The sequence below is a fragment of the Triticum aestivum genome, chromosome 3B (genome assembly GCF_018294505.1).
Source record: "Triticum aestivum cultivar Chinese Spring chromosome 3B, IWGSC CS RefSeq v2.1, whole genome shotgun sequence".
NCBI classification, from domain to species: Eukaryota; Viridiplantae; Streptophyta; class Magnoliopsida; order Poales; family Poaceae; genus Triticum; species Triticum aestivum.
Window position 1 is genome coordinate 815,271,753 of NC_057801.1, and position 14,587 is coordinate 815,286,339.

Genomic DNA, 14,587 nt, shown 5'->3' on the forward strand with positions numbered 1-14,587 from the left:
TTTGCCACAAAATACCTCCTTTTTGGTTGGATGTATATTGACATCCATGTGTTCTGGTGGAAGATTGAGGGACAGTATATGAAGGGTTTGGATGCTTGAGGCAGTATTGCAGATTACACAAATTCAGTAGCCCTTTTCAAAGAAGTGCAGTCTACAAGTCTATCTGAAGAGGAGATATGGACAGTTATGGGATAAAGCAAACTAGGCACAGCCATGATAATAGAGAAACTATACTTTACTAATTCACTGACAGAAAATACATAACAGTTCAATCACAGTGGATGCATCATTTAAAACATTGTTGGTATTACAAAATTATTCTTTAAAAGATATCCCTTGTTCATTGAAAATATATGAACAAGATGCGGCCAGATTACTCTGATCAGAGTACATAGCATCTGAAGTTCTGAACATGTGTATCTACATGGGCATCGCATTACATTTTTAGTGCATATGAAATCAACAGAATTTACTTACAGAGGAAAAGGCTCTAGTGCCTTGTAATTTGTATACCATTTATGAAAAGAATCATAGTAGTCTTTTTTGCCACATAATTTGCATTTGAGATGAAACCATCCATCTTGAATATTTCATCTACAGCATCTCATATGAAACATGTATTTCCATCAGATCACGAACAACCGAAGCCCCATAGACATTCCTAATAGCATCTAGCCTTGAAGACATGTTCCCACTGTGAACATCTGCTCTATTGACTCCATGCTGTGACAGAGGAGGAGGCAAATATCACCTTCTTAAAACTCACGAATTCACAAAAGACTGCTATATTTACCTTTCTGCAAGAGAAGTTCACATTGATGTGATGGACCGTAAACCGACTGATGAAGTCCACTATCTTTGGATAGTCATCACTGGAGTTCTGCAGTGTTTTCCTACGAGCTACCATATTGTAAAATAAATTTTCAACCTGCATATTAAGATTTTTTTTCTTGTAAAACTCGCAATGCATAGCCCATAGAGCAATAGTACTATGCAAAGTTGCAAACTCACCATGACTTGAGTTCCTTTAACCGCAGCACAGGGCTTCGGGTCATTCTCCATTACTCCATCCCTATAAGAAACTCTGACAAGAAAACATGATGATAATAATAATCATTAACAAACGACCCTAGAGTCAAGCAAAAAGATTTAATAAAGTTGCTCATGGACTGACCTGTAGCCATGCAGTTGGCCTTCTGTTATTGTTGTCACCGTAACATGGCCAACATAAGTCATACTGGCCAAAGCCTCCCCTCTGAACCCCATGGATTTTATTGTCTGTAGGTCCTCATATGCAGACAGCTTTGAGGTAGTATGTCTCTCACACAATATTGGCAAGTCCTCACACTGAAAGGAAACCAAGTTTAGCTGACAAAAGTGATGGTCAACAATGCTAGCGCAAATGCTTGACATATGAGACGCTTAAGAAATACTCCGTATTCTCAACATGCCCAACTCTTCAAATACCAACAATCAATACTGTAATCATATGGCACCCTGCAGGCGCCTAGACCTGCCCCCTTTATAGCACAAAACAAGCCCAGTTCGTAGTATCATAGACAACTAAATGCTGCTCAAAGGCAATTAGCACTAACAATCTCAAATGCCCTCATTTGCCCATGGCATAGCAGCCCCTATGCAGTATTTTACTACCTGAGTCGGAACAAACAGACACAGATCCAGTGTAGAAAATCACCAAGACCAAAATTCCCCAATCATTCGCCCACATGGCCCTGTACGCACTAAGGATTAACAGCTCGCAGTCAACAGAAATCACGATTAACAGCTCGGATTTGAAGGATTTTCGCACTAGCAGGCGCCCGCGGCAGCACCAAGGGTTGGGGGGATGGGGAATTGGTTCCGGGGTTTAGGGTTTAGGAGGAAGCGAGCGGGCGAGCGTACCCGGATGCCGTGGCCGTCGTCGGAGACCTGGATGAGCTTGAGGCCGCCGTCCTTGACGGTGACGGAGACGGTGGAGGCGCCGGCGTCGATGCTGTTCTCGACGAGCTCCTTCACCGCCGCCGACGGCCGCTGGATCACCTCCCCCGCGGCGATGCGGTTCACCACCGACTCCTCCAGCCGCCGGATGCGGGGCGGGGCCCCGCCCCCACCCCCGCCGCGCGGCGCCGGGTCGTCGGCCTCCATGCCCGCCGCGCCGCGCCGCGTGTGGGGACCGGGCCGAGGAGGTGGGGAATGGGGAGGGGAGGGAGGTTCCGCCGATTTTGGTATTCGCGCGCGCGACACTGATTATTGTTGGGTTTATTTTCAGCTTTTGTATTTATCTAGACCACAAGATTTTGATCCAATAGCCCAAAACAGATCAGCACTATTCATATTCTTCCTAGGTTCCTTCTTCCTTCTCACGCACGCCCCCAGCATGTCCCGCCCCAAACGCCGGCCTCCACCACCCGCGGCCGGGCGGGCACTACCGCGCACCGCCTCGCCTTGCCGCCCTTCCCTCAACATCTCCCCACCGTCATTCTTAAAAAAAAAACATCTCCCCACCGTCGCTGCTGACCACCGCATCAATCATCCCTTTAAGCACCACACCGGTGAACAATTACAATTACGGTGATGGCCATGCCCCCGTGCACCCCTAAGACAAATAGCGAGGTTGATGCTTCCAGGCGAACCTGCACCTCCAGATCCCTAAGAGAGATAGTGGGGCTTCTGCTTCTCCGGACAGGTTGCTTCTTCTCCGACGAGGTCCGGCCTCCCCATCTCGCGCTCGGGGAGAAGGAAAAAGTGACTGGTGCCAACAGAATTTTCAGGCAGCTGAGGTTTAACAAAACCGATAGTTTATGGTTTAGTTTCTTTCTTGTAACCATCGTTTGCAATTTATAAAGCAACCATGAAAACGTTCCCTCAAACAAAAATTATCATTGGAAACATTTTCCAATATGAATAGAATGGTATACTTTGGATTATACCTTAATTTATGAGAAAGGTTATGTTCCGACTAACCGGGTAGAAACTCAACCAGTCGTTGATGGTGTCCCGGACTGGGGGTCTCTTATCACATCATATCTTGCCTTGGTGGACCGGGCCGAGCCCCCCCCCCCCCCCGTAGGTTCACCAATGGGTCACGTTTGAGCGGCCCATGGCATACAAAAAGAAGGCTTCCGAAGACTTGTCGTACACTCCAAGATGTTGGGATTGTATAGAACTCGTCCTTCCTGTTCGTACCCAACTAGGATGAAACTATAGCCCCCCTCCCGAGTACCCATATAAGTCGAGGAGCAGGGCACATAGGGGATACACATTGATATCGAGGTAGATCATCTGTACTTTGCAATGTTCCGGATATCGATAACTTGTATTTGCTCGGTCCGGTGAGGAGTAGGGATTATCGGCGAATCGGCCTATTAACTAAATTTATCGACAACCCATTTATCGGTAGGTTAATTAGGGCCATATCAATATATCTTAGCTACATGTAGAAATAATGCAATAGTAGCAACAATAAAGGAGAGGCAATAAACAACAACATCATCATCATCATCAACAATAACAACAACAACAACATGGAACATGGAACAAAATATATTATCATATAGAACAAACTGATATATGATGATCTGCAGGTGTTGCTCTCGGGAGGGGGAGGGCGGAGAGCTCGAGCAGGAGGAAGAGGCTCGGTGTCTGGATCATTGAGGAGTGCAGGCGCCTCTGGCGGACGGTGCGACAACTACTCGGAGAGGGGGGCGGCGGCAGCTGCTGCTCCTAGCCTCCACAAATGAGGATTACTACGGGAGGGGAGGGGAGAGTGAGAAGGGAAGGAATAGGCTGACCTAAACCAGCAAAGGAATGAATCGGCCAAAAAATTTGAGCCCAAAATTCTCTCCCTTTATTCAGTTAATCGGCCCAGTGGGATAAATCAGCCCGACAGCCGATTAATCTGCTGGACCAGTTAACGTGATGGATAAGGTGTTATCGGTCAATTTTTTTAATAGTGGTACTTTGTATTCCACTTGAAAGCAATTAACACAAGCATGACGTAGGATGTTATCTCTAACGAGAGCCCGAACCTGGGTAAAAAACCGTAGCCATGTTACCATCGTATGAAGACCCAAAGTCCAGGATCCCCCTACCCAGGATCTGCTAGTTTTGAATCCATCATTGGTTGCGTATACAAGTACTGCTAAGTAGTCGCATCGATTCAATGGGGATCACGATCAGCAAGCAGGTTAACGCCGACATGACCTTCATACCAGGCCAAACCTTTGTCTTTGGCAACATCGCCCTCCTCGCCGACTCAGCTGGCATTCTTGATCAAGTCAAAATTGCTGCCTTGGGCCAAAATATTAGTTTTGTCGATCTGGAGTATATCGCGAACTCACGTGGAGGGTTGGTCCCTGCAAAATTGGGTATCAAACACGAGTAGAGTATCAGAGAGAATCAAATGTGCAAGATACAAGAAAAATGATGGCTATTGGAGCGATAAGAAGCTTTCCAAGTATGCTCAGTTCAATTGATTGCAAGCATTGGCAAATGGAAGAGTCGCCCCAAAGATTTGCGAGAGGTATACCAAGGTCATACCAAAGAGGCCACAATCATACTCAAAGCAGTGACATCAAAAGACTTGTGATTTTGGCATCCTTTCTTTAGCATGTCTGGTTCTCACGACGACATCAATGTGTTCCATCAATCTCCCATGTCCAGGAGACTTTGCAGTGAGGAAGTGATTTAATTCCGACACTCTGGATAGTGGTGTTGACATATGTCGGATGCCAGCAATAAAATATGTATCTCCGGCATGGCTCACACACGCCTGTAGTAAGACCTTACTGCTGGAGTTGGAGGAAGACGCCGCTAGTGAGACTTACCACTTATGTTATACTGCCGGTGTCTTCCCTCTGTGCTGGTAGCGACGTTTTTTGAACGCCGCTACTAGGCTCTTTCCTACCAGTGGAGGCACCTGACAACATCATCTGCAGCGGATGTCGGGGTGCAGAGGTTTAGTCGATGGTGGTGGGCGACACCGGGAGATGGGGTGCAAACCCATGGAGGCAGAAGAAAAAAAAGCACACGGAAAGGAAATAATTCCAGGCGTTTGATATAAATATATACGGGCGCTTGATGTCTACTACGCAATCTTCTTCTTGTAGACATTGTTGGGCCTCCAAGTGTAGAGGTTTGTAGGACAGTAGCAAATTTCCCTCAAGTGGATGACCTAAGGTTTATCAATCCGTGGGAGGCGTAGGATGAAGATGGTCTCTCTCAAACAACCCTGCAACCAAATAACAAAGTGTCTCTTGTGTCCCCAACACACCCAATACAATGGTAAATTGTATAGGTGCACTAGTTCGGCGAAGAGATGGTGATACAAGTGCAATATGTATAGTAGATATAGGTTTTTGTAATCTGAAAATATAAAAACAGCAAGGTAGCAAGTAACAAATGTGAGCAAAAATGGTATTGCAATGCTTCTAAACAAGGCCTAGGGTTCATACTTTCACTAGTGCAAGTTCTCTTAACAATCATAACATAATTAGATAATATAACAATCCCTCAACAGGCAACAAAGAGTCACTCCAGAGTCATTAATAGCGGAGAACAAACAAAGATATTATTGTAGGGTAAGAAACCACCTCAAAGTTATTCTTTCCGATCAATCCATTGGGCTATTCCTATAGGTGTCACAAACAGCCCTAGAGTTCGTAGTAAAATAACACCTTAAGACACACATCAACCAAAACCCTAATGTCACCTAGATACTCCAATGTCACCACAAGTATCTGTGGGTATGATTATACGATATGCATCACACAATCTCAGATTCATCTATTCAAACCAACAAAAAGAACTTCAAAGAGTGCCCCAAAGCTTCTACCGGAGAGTCAAGACGAAAACGTGTGCCAACCCCTATGCATAAGTTCACAAGGTCACTGAACCCGTAAGTTGATCACCAAAACATACATTAAGTGAATCAATAGAATACCCCATTGTCACCACGGGTATCCCACGCAAGACATACATCAAGTGTTCTCAAATCCTTAAAGACTCAGCCCAATAAGATAACTTCAAAGGGAAAACTCAATCCATTACAAGAAGGTAGAGGGGGAGAAACATCATAAGATCCAACTATAATATCAAAGCTCACGGTACATCAAGATCGTGCCATATCAAGAACACGATAGAGAGAGAGAGAGAGAGAGAGAGAGATCAAACACATAGCTACTAGTACATACCCTCAGCCCCGAGGGTGAACTACTCCCTCCTCATCATGAAGAGCGCCATGATGATGAAGATGGCCACCGGTGATGGACTCCCCCCTCTGGCAGGGTGCCGGAACAAGGTCCCAAATGGTTTTTGGTGGCTACAGAGGCTTGTGGCGGTGGAACTCCCGATCTAGGTTTATTTCTGGGGGTTTATGTATTTATAGGAATTTTTGGCATAGGTTTCAAGTTAGGGGGAGTCTCCGAGTCAGCCACGAGGTAGGGGCACGCTACCAGGGGGTAGGGTGCGCCCCCCACCATCATGGATGACTCGAGACTCTTCTAGCCCAACTCTTTTGCTTCGGGGGCTTCTTCTGGTCAATTAAATATCTACAAAAATTGGCAGGTCAATTGGACTCTGTTTGGTATTCCTTTTCTGTAAAACTCAAAACAAGGAAAAAAAACAGAAACTGGCACTGGGCTCTAGGTTAATAGGTTAGTCCCAAAAATCATATAAAATAGCATATAAAACATCCAAGATGGATAATATAATAACATGGAACAAACAAAAATTATAGATACATTGGAGACGTATCAAGCATCCCCAAGCTTAATTCCTGCTCGTCCTCGAGTAGGTAAATAATAAAAATAGAATTTTTGATGTGGAATGCTACCTAACATATTTATCAATGTAATCTTATTTATTGTGGCAAGAATATTCATATCCATGAGATTCAAAACAAAAGTTTAATATTGATATAAAAATAATAATACTTCAAGCATACTTATAAAGCAATTATGTCTTCTCAAAATAACATGACCAAAGCAAGCTATCCCTAAAAAATCATATAGTCTGGCTATGCTCTATCTTCATCACACAAAATATTTAAATCATGCACAACCCCGGTTTTAGCCAAGCATTTGTTTCATACTTTAGTATTCTCAAACTTTTTCAATTTTCATGCAATACATGAGCGTGAGCCATGGACATAGCACTATAGGTGGAATAGAATGGTGGTTGTGGAGAGGTCAAAAGGGAGAAGATAGTCTCACATCAACTAGGCGTATCAACGGGCTATGCAGATGCCCATCAATGGATATCAATGTGAGTGAGTAGGGATTGCCATGCAACAGATGCACTAGAGCTATAAGTGTGTGAAAGCTCAAAAAGAAACTAAGTGGGTGTGCATCTAACTTGCTTGCTCATGAAGACCTAGGGTATTTGAGGAAGCCCATCATTGGAATATACAAGCCAAGTTTTATAATGAAAAATTCCCACTAGTATATGAAAGTGACAACATAGGAGACTCTCTATCATGAAGATCATGGTGCTACTTTGAAGCACAAGTGTGGTAAAAGGATAGTAGCATTGCCCCTTCTCACTTTTTCTCTCATTTTTTTATTTTTTTATTTTTTATTTGGGCCTTCTCTTTATTTTTTTATTTTTTTATTTTTCGTCCGGAGTCTCATCCCGACTTGTGGGGAAATCATAGTCTCCATCATCCTTTCCTCACTAGGACAATGCTCTAATAATGAAGATCATCACACTTCTATTTACTTACAACTCAAGAATTACAACTCGATACTTAGAACAAAATATGACTCTATATGAATGCCCCCGGCGGTGTACCAGGATGTGCAATGAATCAAGAGTGACATGTATAAAAATTATGAACGGTGGCTTTGCCACAAATACGATGTCAATTACATGATCATGCAAAGCAATATAACAATGATGGAGCGTGCCATAATAAACGGAACGATGGAAAGTTGCATGCAAATATATCTCGGAATGGCTATGGAAATGCCATAATAGGTAGGTATGTTGGCTGTTTTGAGGAAGGTATATGGTGGGTGTATGGTACCGGCGAAAGTTGCGCGACACAAGAGAGGCTAGCAATGATGGAAGGGTGGGAGTGCGTATAATCCATGGACTCAACATTAGTCATAAAGAACTCACATACTTATTGCAAAAATCTATTAATCATCGAAACAAAGTATTACGTGCATGCTCCTAGGGGAAGGGTTGGTAGGAGTTAACCATCGCGCGATCCCGATCTCCACACAAATGATGACAATCAATAAATAAATCATGCTCCGACTTCATCACATAACGGTTGATACGTCTCCAACGTATTTATAATTTTTGATTGTTCCATACTATTATATTACCTGTTTTGGATGTTTATGGGCTTTATTTTACACAATTATATCATTTTTGGGACTAACCTACTAACCGGAGGCCCAGCCCGTATTGCTGTTTTTTTTGCCTATTTCAGTATTTCGAAGAAAAGGAATATTAAACGGAGTCCAAACAGAATGAAACCTTCGGGAGCGTGATTTTTGGAACGAACGTGATCCGGAGGACTTGGAGTGCAAGCCAAGAAGCAGCCGAGGCGGCCACGAGATAGGAGGGTGCGCCCACCCCTCCTGGGCGCGCCCCCTGTCTCGTGGGCCCCTCGAGCGGCCACCGACATACTTATTCTTCCTATATAAGCCTACATACCCCAAAAACATCTAGGGAGCCACCAAAGAAATATTTCCGCCACCGTAACCTTCTGTATCCGCGAGATCCCATCTTGGAGCCGTCGCCGGCGTTCTACCGGAGGGGGAATCCACCGAGGGCTTCTACATCAACACCATATCCCTTCCGATGAGTTGTAAGTAGTTTACCATAGACCTTCGGGTCCATACTTATTAGCTAGATGGCTTCTTCTCTCTTTTTGGATCTCAATACAATGTTCTCCCCCTCTCTTGTGGAGATCTGTTCGATGTAAACTCTTTTTGCGGTGTGTTTGTTGAGATCCGATGAATTGTGAGTTTATGATCAAGTTTATCTATGAATAATAGTTGAATCTTCTCTGAATTCTTTTATGTATGATTGAGTTATCTTTGCAAGTCTCTTCGAATTATCGGTTTGGTTTGGTCTACTAGATTGATCTTTCTTGCCATGGAAGAAGTGCTTAGCTTTGGGTTCAATCTTGCGGTGTCCTTACCCAGTGACAGAAAGGGTTGCAAGGCACGTATTGTATTGTTGCCATCGAGGATAAAAAGATGGGGTTTATATCATATTACTTGAGTTTATCCCTCTACATCATGTCATCTTTCTTAATGCGTTACTCTGTTCTTATGAACTTAATACTCTAGATGCATGCTGGATAGCGGTCGATGTGTGGAGTAATAGTAGTAGATGCAGGCAGGAGTCGGTCTACTTGTCATGGACGTGATGCCTATATACATGATCATGCCTAGATAATCTCATAATTATTCTCTTTTCTATCAATTGCTCGACAGTAATTTGTTCACCCACCTTAATACTTATGCTATCTTGAGAGAAGCCACTAGTGAAACCTATGGCCCCCATGTCTATCTTTTATCATATAAGCTTTCAATCTACTTTTATTTGCATCTTTATTTTCTGCATCTATATTATAAAATACCAAAAATATATTTATCTTATCATATTATCTCTACCAGATCTCATTTTCGCAAGTGGCCGTGAAGGGATTGACAACCCCTTTATCGCGTTGGTTGTGAGTTCTTTGTTTGTTTGTGTAGGTTCGTGGGACTTGTGAGGAGCCTCCTACTGGATTGATACCTTGGTTCTCAAAAACTGAGGGAAATACTTACGCTACTGTGTTGCATCACCCTTTCCTTTTCAAGGAAAACCAACTCAGGCTCAAGACGTAGCAACGGTTCACCATACGTGCATGCTATGAGAATCACAAACTTTAACACAAGCTCTCAAATTCACAACCACTCCACTAGCATTACTCTAATATCACCATCTTCATATCTCAAAACAATCATAAAGAAACAAACTTCTCATAGTATTCAATGCACTTTATATGAAAGTTTTTATTATACCCCCCTTGGATGCCCATCATATTAGGACTAAATTTATAACCAAAGCAAATTACCATGCTGTTCTAAAAGACTCTCAAAATAATATAAGTGAAGCATGAGAGTTCATCTATTTCTTCAAAATAAAACCACCGCCGTGCTCTAAAAAGATATAAGTAAAGCACTAGAGCAAATGACAAACTACTCCGAAAGATATAAGTGAAGATCAATGAGTAGTCGAAAAATTACGTAACTATGTGAAGACTCTCTAACATTTAAGAATTTCAGATCTTGGGATATTATTCAAACAACAAGCAAAACGAAATAAAACAAATAGATGCTCCAATAAAAACACATATCATGTGGTGAATAAAAATATAGCTCCAAGTAAGGTTACCGATGAACAAAGACGAAAGAGGGGATGCCATCCGAGACATCCCCAAGCTTAGGCTCTTGGTTGTCCTTTAATATTACCTTTGGGGTGCCCTGGGAATCCCCAAGCTTAGGCTCTTGACACTCCTTATTCCATAGTCCATCGAATCTTTACCCAAAACTTGAAAACTTCACAACACAAAACTCAACAGAAAACTCGTAAGCTCCATTAGTATAAGAAAATAAAATCACCACTTAGGTACTATTGTGAAATCATTATAAATTCATATTGGGGTTATATCTACTATGTTCCAACTTCTCTATGGTTCATACCCTCCGATACTACTCACAGATTCATCAAAATAAGCAAACAACACATAGAAAACAGAATCTGTCAAAAACAGAATAGTCTGTAGTAATCTGTAACTCTTGAATACTTCTGTAACTCCAAAAATCCATCCAAATTAGGAAAACCGGAGAAATTTGTGTACCAATCCATAGCAAAAAGAATCAGATCAAAAGCCTGTTTCTGTGAATTAGTAAAACTAATTTACTGGGCACAAAAGTTTATGATTTTCAGCAGGATCAACACAACTATCACAATAAGCTATCCCAAAGGTCTTACTTGGCACTTTATTGAAACAAAAGGTATAAAACATGATTACTACATTAGGTTAATCATGTTAACACACAAATACAGTAGGGTAAATATTGGGTTGTCTCCCAACAAGCGCTTTTCTTTAATGCCTTTTTAGCTAGGCATGATGATTTCAATGATGCTCACATAAAAGATAAGAATTGAAACACGAAGAGAGCATCATGAAGAATATGAGTAGCACATTTAAGTCTAACCCTCTTCCTATGCCTAGGGATTTTATGAGCAAACAACTTATGGGAACAAGAATCAACTAGCATAGGAAAGCAAAACAAGCATAGCTTCAAGATTTTCAACACATAGAGAGGAAACTTGATATTATTGCAATTCCTACAAGCATATATTCCTCCCTCATAATAATTTTCAGTAGCATCATGAATGAATTCAACAATATAACCATCACATAAAGCATTCTTTTCATGAGCCACAAGCATAGAAATTTTATTATCCCCCACAGAAGCAAACTTCTTCTCATGAATAGTAGTGGAAGCAAACTCAATAAAATAACTATCATGTGAGGCATAATCCAATTGAAAATTAAAATCAAGATGACAAGTTTCATGGTTATCATTATTCTTTATAGCATACATGTCATCACAATAACCATCATATATAGGAACATTGTTCTCATAATCAATTGAACCTCTTCCGAAATAGTGGATTCATCACTAAATAAAGTCATGACCTCTCCAAATCCACTTTCATAGATATAATCATCATAAATAGGATGCATGCTTTCATCATAAGAAATATTCTCATCAAAACTTGGGGGACAAAAAATATCATCTTCATCAAACATAGCATCCCCAAGCTTGTGGCTTTGCATATCATTAGCATCATGGATATTCAAGGAATTCCAACTAACAACATTGCAATCATGCTCATCATTCAAAAATTTAATGCCAAACATTTTAATGCATTCTTCCTCTAGCAATTGAGCACAATTATCGGAATCCTTATTTTCACGAAAGATATTAAAAATATGAAGCATATGAGGCACCCTCAATTCCATTTTTTGTAGTTTTCTTTTATAAAATAAACTAGTGATAAAACAAGAAACTAAAAGATTCGATTGTAAGATCTAAAGATATACCTTCAAGAACTAACCTTCCCAGCAATGGCGCCAGAAAAGAGCTTGATGTCTACTACGCAACCTTCTTCTTGTAGACGTTGTTGGGCCTCCAAGTGCAGAGGTTTGTAGGACAGTAGCAAATTTCCCTCAAGTGGATGACCTAAGGTTTATCAATCCATGGGAGGCGTCGGATGAAGATGGTCTCTCTCAAACAACCCTGCAACCAAATAACAAAGTGTCTCTTGTGTCCCCAACACACCCAATACAATGGTAAATTGTATAGGTGCACTAGTTCGGCGAAGAGATGGTGATACAAGTGCAATATGGATAGTAGATATAGGTTTTTGTAACCTGAAAATATAAAACAACAAGGTAGAAAGTAACAAAAGTGAGCAAAAACGGTATTGCAATGCTTCGAAACAAAGCCTAGGGTTCATACTTTCACTAGTGCAAGTTCTCTCGACAATCATAACATAGTTAGATCATATAAAAATTCCTCAATATGCAACAAAGAGTCACTCCAAAGTCACTAATAGCGGAGAACAAACGAAGAGATTATTGTAGGGTACGAAACCACCTCAAAGTTATTCTTTCCCATCAATTCATTGCGCTATTCCTGTAAGTGTCACAAACAGCCCTAGAGTTCGTAGTAAAATAACACCTTAAGACACACATCAACCAAAACCCTAATGTCAACTACACACTCCAATGTCACCACAAGTATACGTGGCTATGATTATACGATATGCATCACGCAATCTCACATTCATCTATTCAAACCAACACAAAGAACTTCAAAGAGTGCCCCAAAGCTTCTACCGGAGAGTCAAGACGAAAACGTGTGCCAACCCCTATGCATAAGTTCACAAGGTCACCGAACCCGCAAGTTGATCACCAAAACATACATCAAGTGAATCAATAGAATACCCCATTGTCACCACGGGTATCCCACGCAAGACATACATCAAGTGTTCTCAAATCCTTAAAGACTCAATCCGATAAGATAACTTCAAAGGGAAAACTCAATCCATTACAAGAAGGTAGAGGGGGAGAACCATCATAAGATCCAACTATAATAGCAAAGCTCATGGTACATGTCGTGGTGGGCGCATGGCAGATGCCATGGGATGGCTAAAGAGAGGAGGAGGCTCGACGGCACTGGTGGGCTCCATAGGCAGGGTTGTCATGAGCGAGCGCGGGACGCAAGACATACCCAAGTTCGGGGTTCTTCAGAGAGATAACACCCCTAGTCCTGCCGAGTGTAGTTTGATGTCCAACAGGACAAGGTTGCTCCTAGAGTTGTATGGAGGAGGAAGGAAGGCTAACCAAGGCTTTGGCTGCTCCTTCTCCCCGGGTGGACGCTACTGTTTGGTGGCTAGTTCCTCTATGCTTTCCTGCTTGCTTACTTCTCTACCTTCTTTCGTATGCGTGGGCTCCTAGGGGGTTTTATAGGCCAACCCCCCAGGGATACAATGGTAATGTTACAAGTTAGTGGGTCTGGGTCGTCGACGTCCGGGGACCCGGGCTGGGGCCCGCTGGGGGCCTGTGGTTTGCTGAGTTCCCTTAGGTGCGCCCCCCACATGCCTAGGGGGACTATGCGTTGTCTTATCGATTGTCAGGTCATGGCCGAGTCGAGTCGTGTACAGTGGCACTCCGTCAGGTTGCCGCTTGCTGTCGTCAGCGGTGATGATGGGGGCACTGTAGCCACACCGGCCCTGGTCAGCGGATAGGCGAGGGGCACTGTTGCCACGCTCCGACTGACCAGAGGCATGGGCAGGGCACTGTTGCCTTAGTCGTCAGTGGCTGAAGAGTCGTCCCATCGTACGACCTGGATGGGACGGGAGCTGACCCGTGGCTGGGTTGCGGAACACGCCACGGGTGGAGCTGGCTTGTTCAGGAAGCCTTGGTTGCGCCGGGTTCGGCTGTCTTGTACTAATTGTTGAGGCCGAGTTGATGTGCCTGGCCGGGTCGGAGAGTTTGGCCGGGTTGCGGGGTTTGGCCGGGTCGAGCGAGCCGGCCAAGCGCGTGCCGGCTTGAGGGGCGACGCCGACCCCGCTGTTTTTGAAAAGGATCCGGGTTCCGTTGCCTGCCCGGGGTTCATCCCCCCGACAGTAGTCCCTGAAGCTGTGAAGGTCCGCCGTCTTCAGATGAGTGGTCCTTCGCAGTTTCCCCCTTAAGCAAGGCGGATTTTGCAAGCGCCGGTCCGGCAACACCCACTGGTACGGGAGCTGTAGAGGCGCTCTTGCCTCATCGGTGAGATGGCCGGTCTTCAAGACCCCAATCGCATGGGGACGGCACGCCTGACGGTGGAGCAGATCATGCGTCGAGTGAACGACATCTGTAAGGCCAACCTTGGGGAGGACTGGCGGTTCGGCAAGGTGCCATACAGCGAGTCGAATCCAGCGCCACTAGTCAGTGTTTGGTCTCCTTACTTTGCTGCTGCGCATCTCCTTGTTCGCCCTGACGCGACGTGGGAGGTGCTTCTGA

The 14,587-nt window shown here is 43.4% G+C and overlaps 1 pseudogene; it reads right to left on the bottom strand.

Annotated features, from left to right (window-relative positions):
• The window catches only part of LOC123067990 (uncharacterized), a 33,563-nt pseudogene extending 31,335 nt beyond the window's left edge, over positions 1 to 2,228 (bottom strand).
• Between the last annotated feature and the right edge of the window lie 12,359 nt (positions 2,229 to 14,587).